We start from the raw sequence: 11,331 nt of genomic DNA, 5'->3' as shown, positions 1-11,331 counted from the left end.
AACTTTAACCCACTATCAACCACGTTCAAAGGTTCTTATTCTGAACACTTGGAAAACTGCTAATTTAAACATGCAAGTCATAAGTTTATAAAGCAAGGAACCCAAAGAAGGAAATAACAGTCTTATACGCAAAAAGATTAATATTTCAATGATGTATTACAACAGTGGCCGGGTAACTACCCGCCTAAAAGAAATCTATACAAAGGTAAGTCTATCCTAGCGGTGGGAAGAGATCTTCAGGATCAGGCTTCAGGGCCACCTCCGCTTGGACCAGCACCGTCTGAGCGTGGCTGCCCAAGGAAAGCCTTAAGGATGTTTAGCCCGTCATCAGCAGCAGCAGCCTCATTCACCTTCTCCACCACTGGATGCGGGAAGGCAGCGTACTGGTTCACAGCTTGGTCATAAGCAGCTTCAGTATTAACATTGAATAAAGGGAAGTTGGAGGGCGGAAAGCCTCTCTCAGCAAACCCTAGACCAAGCAGGAAGCCAGTCTTCTCCCCATCCTCATGAGAAGCGTTGAGGGCTGCGCTCATCGCATCGTCATAAGAGGTCTCTGAAAGGACCCGACGCGCAACCTACAAAAGAATACAAGTTAGAACATTTTCTAATTACGAGCGGAAAGCGTAAAGAAAAAGATAAAGATACCTGAGGCAACACTTCTCGAAGCAGCCATTGGAGGGTAGCTTGACTTTCTTTGTAAGCACGTTCGGCTCCGTTTTTATCAAGGTTGGCAAGTTGAACTTCCTTGGCGGCAGCCTCTTCGACGCTTTTGAGTTTCCTTTCAGTGCGGTCAAGCACCCCCCTCTGGTCAAGGATCTCCTGCAGCTTCTTGGCATCTTCCATTGCCAAGGCGTCATGAGCATGCTGAAGAGCCTTTAATTTGCATTTAAGCCGCTCATTCTCTTCGCGAAGCGGCTCAACAACAGCTTCAGCCTTGGCAGCCCTCTCAGTTGAGTTTCGCGCAGTCTCCTTGGCCAGCCGAAGCTGTTCATTCACAGCTTGGGCAGCCTTGGAGCGGGCCTCGAGTCGCGCCTGGACTTCAACCTCGAGGGCCTTGAATGCCTTCTCCTTCTCGGCTGCGGCAGCGGCCAACTGCCGGTTCTCCTCCCGAAGAGCCCGCGCTTCAGATATATCTTTGGCGCGAGCTGCTTTTAACTTGTCGTTTTCACGACAAAGCAGCTCGACGCGGGGCTGCGTTCGGGCCTGGAGAACCCGAAGCTCATTGGTTAGCCTACCCTCTTGGTAGCTAGCCATGGCTTCCCCCAACGCACCATGAGGAGCAGCGTGGCGAGCCCAGTCCACGCACTCCACAGGGGTGCGAAGGGTTGTTCCTCGGCGTATGTTCCATCTTGGAACATACACTTCATTGGAATCCGACACTGCAAAAGAAACAAAGGCAGTTAGGAAAAGATGATAAAAATATATAAGGGAAAAAGAACCCTACGTACCTGTAGGGTCAATAACAGGCCGATAGCCGCCAAACCCATCACCTGAACCTAAAGGAAATCCATCCAACAGGTCAGGCAGACGGGAAGGTGGCATAGATCGGCGGGAAGCCTGGCGCATACCTGATGGTCCGGCCGTCGGTGCCGGTGGCGCAGGTATAGTGGCAGCCGCTGTGGTAGCCATGTTTGGCGCCACCTCCTCAGCAACAGTAACCGCCGGCTCCGTGAAAGATGCTGTAAAAATTGCACTCACGGCCGGCGGAGACACCTTCTCAGCGGGAACAGCCTCAGGAAGGCTGGAACCAGCGGAAGCAGGCGTAGACGCCTGGGTCGACGCCTCGGGAAGGCTGACCGAGCCTACCGTCATTGGCGGGGGAATACTTGCTCCAACTCCACCCTGGAATGCGTCAACATCCACACCTGCACAAGCAAAAGTGTTAGAAAAATTTATTTGAAACAACAAATCTAGAAAAGAATTATGGGGGTACTCACGGGGTTTCTTGAGCTTGAACGCACGGACGAGCGGGGGCGAACCCGATGGAGTCGGCCTCTTGACACCGGTAACCGTCGTCGTCGCTGCCTCCCCGGAGGTAACACCTGCAGCCTCCGGAGCGGTGGTCTCCTCACCACCGGGCTTCCCCGCCACCTCTGCATTATCTGACTCCGAGTCAGATAGGATTACCGGGTCGGCCGTAGAGGCCACCTTCTCCTTGCCCTTCCCGACGGCAGCCTTTTTCTTCCGCACCAGTGGAGGACCTTCTGCGGATTCCTCAGAAGAAGAAATGTCATGAACTCCAGCAGCAGGCACAGCATTGAGAGGTTCAGGGTAGAAGATAGGCTTACCTGGCCGTCGGTGGCTCAGGATCTCTTGGCCTGGCGGGTAAACCTCCACGAACCGACCCGCGGTCTGCTCTAAGATGGGCAACTCGTTCTCGTCCAGAGCACGAGTACCCATCCGCGCGGGACCATCTTCCTCCCGCGGGTTCAGGAGCGACTGAAGATCGTTCCCCTCTGAAATCAACAAGAAAGTTAGTAAAAATCGAAGTCAGCAAAATGAAACAAGACGTACCATAAGGGACAGAGTTCGAACCATATTCAAGGACGATCGGAACCTTATCCGCATTCGCCGCCTTCCACACCCGGCTCATCCCCAACATCACCATCGCCGACTCCGGAAAACGGAAAACCGGGGACTGGACCCGGGAAATCTTCGAGAACCATTCCGCCTCCTCGTAGTTGAGGGCGGGAAGGTTCGGAAGTGCCTGGCCATTCTTGAACTTCATGGCGATGGGGATGGCGCGAGCGGATATGAAGAAGAACTCTCTTCTCCATGAGCGAAGACTCCGCTCGGTGGTACAAATCTTTAAACCCTTGATACGGGTTGTAAGAGTGTACCACCCTTGGATGCACCTCCATGTATAGAAGGTCATCAGGCGATCAACGAGGGGCTCAAGGCCCAGTATCCGGCACACCCACTCAAAGTGCCGGACCTTGGCAATGGCCATGGGGTGCACCTCTGTCAGGTGCACACCGTGCCTCTCTAGGACACGATACACAAACTTTGTCAACGGAAACCTAAGGTTCCCGTAGACAAAGAATGCAGCATAAACCCCGATCTTGCCACTAGGGGCATCGTACACAGTATGGTGGGGTTCAGGAAACTCAGGCTCGAGAGACTCGAGCATGAACTTCCTGATGATATACTGGTACAGATCGACAGGAAGAGAGCACTGGCATTCGCCAGCAGTCTTCTGGTCATCAGCATCATGAGAAGACATGGTGGAAGAAAGACGAAAAGAGATTTCAGGGTAATGCTTTACTGAACAGAAAAATTCGCCGGAAATTACTTGAGAAGAAGAGATGAAAGTGGAAAGTGTGAATTGCAAATAACCCTCTCCCCCTTTATATAGTAATCGCAATTAATGCGGTGAATTTAATGCGGAGGAGAGAGAAATCAAATGTGCAATGAAACTATGACACGTGGCAAAAAGCAAGCTGGCAACAGCTGTTGAAAGGACGTGTGCCAGTAATTTCGCGGCCACGCGCCCGAAAAATCGCTCCCACGCGCCTGAAAAAGCGACTGGAATGACCATGTTCTGTCACGTCACCATAACTTCCTGCACGTCCTGACACAGTCAGAAGAAACCGTCGCACGACGTTTCAGAAGTTTGGACTGTTCTTATCCTTTCACCAACTCTTCGAATTTCAAAAAAAAAAAAAAAAAAAAAAAAAATTCAAAAAGATTCAAAAGTAAGCGGGAAAATACCCCTTACCTTGGCAAGCAAGTAACCGTAAGACGGATGCGGGTACAGTGTAAAGGCAAAACCCTTCACATACCTAGCACCCGCAGGGAATTGAAGCCAAATAAACCTTGGCAAACAAGTAACCGTAAGCCGGCTGCGGGTACAGTGTTAAGGCAAAACCCTTCACATACCTAGCACCTGCAGGGAATTGAAGCCAAGAACCTTGGTAAACAAGTAACCGTAAGACGGATGCGGGTACAGTGTTAAGGCAAAACCCTTCACATACCTAGCACCCGCAGGGAATTGACGCCAGGAATACCTTGAGAGTAAAGTAACCGTAAGACGAGCGCAGGTACAGTGTTAAGGCAAAACCCTTCACATACCTAGCGCTCCGCTGGGAATTGAAACCAAGAAGGATCTTCTGGGCAATGCTTGCGGAAACGGAAATAGCATCCCCGCATAGCGGGAACATCGAGAACTACGTTGTTTGAAGCTCCAGGATGGAATTGGTGGTCTTAACATAATTGATCACTATGTTCAAAACTACCAAAACCTCATGGAAAATACATACAACTGGGACTCAATGCTCCTGACTTGCGAGGAGGTTACAGACCTACCCGCATCATACCCAAAGACCAAGCAGGAAACTCGGGCATTTCTGCAAGTGACAAGGACTTCCGCGGAAAGAATCCCCATGGAAAACCTTACAAAACCCCTTTTCAAAACCCTTTGCTCAAGTCCAAAAGTTCACCTCACTTCATTAAACACTCATGAGAAGAACATTGGACTGGGGGGACTTGAAGAGGTAGGTCCCAGCAGAGCCCAGTTGGACCCGCAAGACTCACCTTAAACAGGGACGTCTGCGCAGAGACCAACTGGATCCGCAGGACCAACCATGCTCAGAGAAGTGACGTCCTTACGCGCAGTATGCAAGCTGGTCCCGCAGGAAATGCCTCCCATGGTGAAGGACTCCGCCTGTTCCCGCAGCCTCGGATACAAGCCATGAGGGAAGGCCACCCGCGCAGCATGGCTACACGCACAAGGCACTTAGCTCTCAATCGTTCAGTGTCACCTGAAGGAATGAGCCAAGCCGGGAGCAATCCCGCACAGAGGCGGGAGGGGGAATACTCCCGCCCAAATAAGCCAGTCCGTATACTGAAGGATCTTTTACTGTACCTGACGAGGTATGGGCAAAAGATCTGATCAGAGATGCGACAGCTCACTGACAGCAGCATGGCAGACAGCACGCCACAGCACTGTGACCAATAGCCGCCGCCTACCCACCAACTCCTGCCATACCACGTGCCTAGCCTGTAGTTGGCAGAAGAGGAAGAGTGCACGACACGCCTGCTCTGTGTCAGCCGCTACCTATCCACCACTCACAGGCAGGGCACGTGCATAGGTTACAGTTGGTAGCGTGTTGGGCCGGCTAAACCCCTTGGAAACCTACCTTCGGCTATAAATACCACAAATGGTATGATCATCTGATCTTATCATATCTTATTACATTATCATCATAATATACCTGATATCTGCTCTAGCAATCTCTTAATATACTTTTATATTTAAAGAGCAATCTAGTCTGATTCTCACGCCGGAGGGTGGTCACAAGGAGGAACCCCCCCCTTCTCAGTGACGAGCTCACGGTGTCTGTTTTGCAGGTTATCAGAAGAACCATCTTCCAAGGGTCTAACCCCTCGTGGGAAACATCTCTCCAACCCCCAGGTTACCAGTAACCTGCTCGGGGTCCGGTTAGTGTTTCTTCAATGGTTGATTATGCCTTTATTGAATTATCAATATTTTTTGTAACAGGTAGCTTATGAAACTTGAAATGTAAATCGTTTAGTAAATGTAGTTTATTTTACTTTATGTAACTGTCCATACATAAGGAGGGCACTCACGAGTTGTATCGCTGCATGATCAATCACTCTGATCACCGAGGCCAGAATTCAAGTTCAAATTTCCCTTATCAAATCTCTTATTAATTATTCATCAACACATTTATTTACAAATGGGTCAACAATAAAAAAATCAAATGAAATTAATGGGTTAAAGGTTGATCAAACAAAAATTCAAATGAAATGGGTCAAATGGGCCAAAAGTCGCTCGCATATGTGGTTAAAGAAAGCTTTTCGGATTCAAATCTTTGTAGCATTTAAGAGTCAGCCTTGATTTTGTACTATAGCCTTGGCTTGGCTCACCCCTCTAAACCATAGCTAAACATGTTGAATTATTTGCGGAAATGCTTAAAGTGAGCATAATTCTATATATATGCTATTATTTTCATTGGTGTGCTGCAGATGCTAAAAGTCACACATTTTGATCCATTTTGCACCTCCTCAAAAGATGGTTAGCTACTTAGCTTGCAATGCAAAGAGGTCAAACACATAAGAAAAGTAAAAAGGTACGTAATCTTCAGATGTCAAATATATGGTTTGCTTCTAATAAAACTTACGATCATTGGTCACTAGGGGTGAGCAAACGATATTACTTCCACCTAAACACCCTTAACTGTGGAGCTCTCCTCTCGTCCACTAGCATTAAGCCCAAAACGCGTTGATGATTTAAGAGACGGGAACCAAGGATCTCTCCTGTCCACAATCGACCTCTCCATTATGTTTCTATTTACCATGACAACCAAGATTTCTAGCTGCCAAGAACTCCGACAACCAACCATGTGATATATAAGCTTTTATGATACATGCTATTTATGTCTTATGAAAAATAAATATAATTTCATGAGTTTTCGCAAACGTTAACATATAATATAAACAAACATCCATATCTTATACTTGAACCAAAATAACCACATTCGGTTAATCAAAATTATCAGTCTCATTGGTCACTAGGGGTGAGCAAACGACTAGACCCAAACCAGAAAATGATCATATCCATATAGGAGCAAACGGGTCAGACCCGCGAGACCCATAATGGTAATCTTAGAACCCAATGACCCGACCCTATTATAATACAATTGGGTCTGATCGGGTCATACCGATTTAATAAAAAAACATCTGAAGATCTATCGGGGTGAATTAGTAGTATCAGTGTATCTCCAGAAGCTTCTCTAAACCCCTATAATAATAAAATAATATTATATATTTTCTTCAAACCCTACCAAAACCCTTGATCCAGCCACCACTCTCCTTCCATTCCTTCGTCTCAGTTGCAAATATGCACCGGCTATCAAGGCGTTCTGTCAACTCCCTCCTCCGCTGCGGCGCCCATCGCCGCCGTGACGCCGTAGCAGCCGCCGCCGCGGCTTCCCCCAATTTCAACGATTCGGTATGACTCTTTGTATATGTATGTATATATGTATTGCTAGTCGTCATTCCACTGTTCCAGAAATGAATTCAATTCATGTTTAATCTACTTTTTTATAATCTCCAGTTAATGATTTTGCAAATGGTTTTGGTTACGGGTGTGCATGGCTCGCTTCGGTTATTAGCTGAAACCGAAACCCAATTAATCGGTTAAAATAGTTTTTTTAACCAATCTCTTCGGTTCGGTTAGTACCAAAACTGAACATTGGCTAAAACGTTTTGATTATAAATAAATAAAATGGAGATATAAAACATGAAATGAATGTATAAAAGCTGGAAACAAACGAAAATATGAATGGTTTGGCTCTGTTAGCCGAAGGTAAAAGACAGATAATCGATTTTCGGTTAGTTTTGGTTCGGTTTTTGCTCACTTTTAGTTTTATTGATGTACTTGACATTAACAGGATGTTAAGAGGGATGCTAGTGGGAGATGGTATTCAGTTTTAGCCCCTGCATCATACAGTGGACCTGCTTCCACTAAGCCTTTGAAATCGGTTAACATGGTTCCGTCTGGGAGGCGGTTTGAGTCGACTGCTTCTGACTTTCAGAGACCTGATGCACCTGTGGAGAAGTATGAGTATCAAGCAGAGGTGTGTGATTAGTCACTAAAGTTTACTCCTTTTTAATATAAATTTGAATTAGTATTTATAATTATTTGTTGTCATGATGGCATGTTGTGTTCAGGTAAGTCGGCTTATGGACCTCATTGTTAACAGTCTGTATAGCAACAAAGAGGTGTTCCTCCGTGAACTTATCAGGCAAGTTTCTAAATTTATCAGAAAATTTGTAATGCAGTGTGTGTGTGTGTGTGTTATATTGTTTATCCAGTTTGCATATAATCTAACAATGTGCACATGGATTAAAAAAAACTTTTATATATCAGCAATGCAAGTGACGCGTTGGACAAGTTGCGTTTCCTTAGTGTTACCGACCCACAGCTTTTGGAGGGTGCTCCTGAACTTGACATACGCATTCAAACCGATCAAGAGAATGGAATAATCACTCTCACGTAAGACTCGCAGCTTCTAAGAACATTAGTTGAATTATTACATGAGTACTTTTTTAATGTGGATGTTATGTACAGGGACTCTGGTATTGGTATGACGCATCAAGAGCTTGTTGATTCTCTAGGAACAATCGCCCACAGTGGAACTGCAAAGTTTCTAAAAGCTTTGAAGGTGAATACTTTAGCTAACATGAGTAAATGTTATACTTTACATCTTTATTACTAAACAAGCATCAGATTCTTATACAAACTATTGAATATGGCAGGATAGCAAAGATTCTGGTACCGACAGCAATTTGATTGGTCAATTTGGTGTGGGATTTTATTCAGCCTTTTTGGTTGCTGATAAGGTATGATGTTTATTTTAAACTATTTATTTTCTTCAATTGTCTCATTGTTTATGTTGTTAACAGGTGGTGGTCTCAACAAAGAGTCCCAAATCTGATATGCAATATGTTTGGGAAGGAGAGGCCAATTCAAGCTCTTATATTGTCCGAGAAGAAACTGATCCTGAGAAACTTATTCCTAGAGGAACTTCTATCCAATTGCATCTCAAGGTCAAATATAGAAACATCCATTTTTATATATGTTTGTTTTTTTATTATCAGTGTTAGTACTAATATCAGTTTATAATTTATTTGTACTCAGCGTGATGAAAAACAATTTGCTCATCCCGAGAGAATCGAGAGACTCGTAAAGAATTATTCTCAGTTTGTGTCGTTCCCGATTTACACATGGCAAGAAAAGGGCTACACAAAAGAGGTTGAGGTTGACGAGGATCCAGCCGAGGCCAAGAAGGACGGGACTGATGATGGTGTTGAGGTGAGCAATGAATCTTTTAGTTTTGAATTCTTGTTGCTCAAGGTAACTGATTTAGCTTAACTACCATAAAATGTTTTATTTTTTGTTGAAACAGAAAAAGAAGAAAACTAAAAGGTTGTTGAGAAATACTGGGATTGGGATCTCACTAACGAGACACAGCCCATATGGGTGAGTTTTTATATTTGATGTTTACTAAATGTTTTTATAACGAGCATACACTTGTTTGTAAAGATGTGTATCTCAAGGTCTTTTTTCGCAGCTTCGGAACCCTAAGGAAGTTACAACAGAGGAATACAATGAATTCTACAAGAAGACATTCAATGAGTACTTGGAACCTTTAGCATCTTCACACTTTACAACAGAGGTGAAATACAATACTTTGATTTTTTTTTGTCATTTTCTTTTAACTACGACTCTGTGAGTGAGATAACATTTTGACATTTATATCAACTTGCAGGGTGAGGTTGAGTTCAGATCAATTCTCTATGTGCCCGCTATCACTCCAATGGATAAGGGAGACATCGTGAGTCCAAAAACCAAGAATATAAGACTTTATGTCAAACGTGTTTTCATTTCAGACGACTTTGATGGAGAATTGGTATGTATTTTGTTGAAGAAAATCTTTCTAGTTTTGAGTTGTTTTTTAACCACTTTTTATTGTTTATTGACTTCTATTTAATTTTGGAGTAGTTTCCACGATATTTAAGCTTTGTCAAAGGTGTTGTTGACTCTAATGATCTTCCTTTGAACGTGTCACGTGAAATTCTTCAAGAAAGCCGCATCGTAAGTACACCTGGCATTCTTCTCCCCCCCTATTGTTTTTAAAGTGAATATTGATTAATTAGAATATTCCTATTCAAAAGGTACGGATAATGAGGAAACGACTGGTTCGGAAGGCGTTTGACATGATTCTTGGCATATCCGTGAGTGAGAACCGAGAGGTAAATCATCTTTTTTTTCATCACGTATATTATTTAGATTTCTTAATTTTTATGTTTTTTTAGGACTATGAGAAATTCTGGGAGAATTTTGGGAAGCATTTGAAGTTGGGATGCATTGAAGACCGTGAAAATCACAAGCGTCTCGGTCCATTGCTTCGATTCTTTTCTTCACAGAGTGAAGAAGAAATGATCAGTTTGGATGAATATGTTGAGAACATGAAACCTGACCAAAAAGATATCTATTATATCGCTGCTGACACTGTCACAAGTGCAAAAAACACACCATTCTTGGAGAGATTATACGAGAAGGATCTCGAGGTACAAATTTTTTCCCTTTATTTGTTTATTTTTATTTTGTTATTTATGCTGTTTAGTGAAGACTGCCACTAAATATTCATGGGATTTGTTACAGGTGTTGTTCCTTGTTGATCCTATTGATGAAGTTGCTGTCACAAATCTCAAATCATATAAAGAAAAGAACTTTGTTGACATCAGCAAGGAAGATTTGGACATTGGTTAGTCTTTTAATATTTGTATTTTCCATTGCTCATAAGGTTAACCGAAAGCCTACACATTTTTTTTGAACGGCAAAACATCTACACACTTGAGCTAATCAATTGAGCATTGATAATTTTTTTTTATTTGGAACCACTAACTAGGCCTTTAATTGTCCAAAAGAACATGAACATGTCATGTTAGTGCAACTTTAACTGAACAAACTATCGAACACGAACAGTTAAAACAAACGTGATTCTCTTGTTTGTGTTTGTTCATTAAGAAAATGAATGTGTTCATTAATGAACGGTTCACGTGCGTAATGAATATAACTGAACATAGATGAACGAATATAAAACAGACAAAACTGAGCAAACATCAATTGTGATATTTTTAACCTGTTGGGCCTAAAAAATTAATAAATTAGACTAAATTGTAGTGGGTGATATTTTTAATTTTATTAAACTAGATTAAATTGTTTTGTGCTTAACAATTTAAACGAATACATAAACAACTTAAACTAACGAGCATAAATGAATGTTCACAAACATAAATGAACCAACGAGACGTGTGCTCATGTTCATTCGCTTAACTAAATAGAACCAAAAGTTTAGTTCTTGTCCGTTCGTTTATTCAGTTGGTTTACAGGCCTAACCTCAGCTGATGTTTTTCTTTATGTTAAATTACTAGGTGACAAGAATGAGGAGAAGGAAAAAGAGATGAAGCAAGAATTTGGACATATGTGTGATTGGATGAAGAAACGATTGGGTGATAAGGTTGCAAGTGTCCAAATTTCAAATCGCCTTAAAACATCACCTTGTGTTCTTGTTTCTGGAAAGTTTGGTTGGTCTGCAAACATGGAGAGGTGAGTTTTCTTTGTATTCATGTTTTTTAACAAATTGTGGTTTGCTTAATGTGTTTTTTTATATTTTGCAATTTTTTAGGTTGATGAAGTCTCAAACAGTTGGTGACACATCTAGTCTGGACTTCATGAGAAGCAGGAGAGTGTTTGAGATCAATCCTGAACATCCTATTATTCAGACATTAAGTGTATGT

The 11,331-nt window shown here is 43.2% G+C and overlaps 1 pseudogene across 1 annotated transcript; it reads left to right on the top strand.

Annotated features, from left to right (window-relative positions):
• Positions 1–6,799: 6,799 nt before the first annotated feature.
• Positions 6,800–11,325, top strand: LOC143617809 (heat shock protein 90-6, mitochondrial-like; annotated as a pseudogene). The gene is made up of 17 exons (XR_013150888.1): positions 6,800–6,973; positions 7,416–7,601; positions 7,696–7,769; positions 7,895–8,020; positions 8,096–8,189; positions 8,284–8,367; positions 8,431–8,574; positions 8,666–8,839; positions 8,934–9,007; positions 9,099–9,203; positions 9,297–9,437; positions 9,530–9,622; positions 9,703–9,780; positions 9,844–10,098; positions 10,193–10,295; positions 10,966–11,140; positions 11,220–11,325. The product of XR_013150888.1 is annotated as a heat shock protein 90-6, mitochondrial-like (transcript).
• The last annotated feature ends 6 nt before the right edge of the window (positions 11,326–11,331 follow it).

Source organism: Bidens hawaiensis, unplaced genomic scaffold (assembly GCF_021521415.1).
Source record: "Bidens hawaiensis isolate Kalapana, Puna unplaced genomic scaffold, B.hawaiensis_p1.1 tig00058862_1, whole genome shotgun sequence".
In the NCBI taxonomy this organism is placed as follows: domain Eukaryota; kingdom Viridiplantae; phylum Streptophyta; class Magnoliopsida; order Asterales; family Asteraceae; genus Bidens; species Bidens hawaiensis.
The sequence above is the reverse complement of the archived record's forward strand: the minus strand, read 5'-3'. Positions and strand labels throughout refer to the sequence as shown.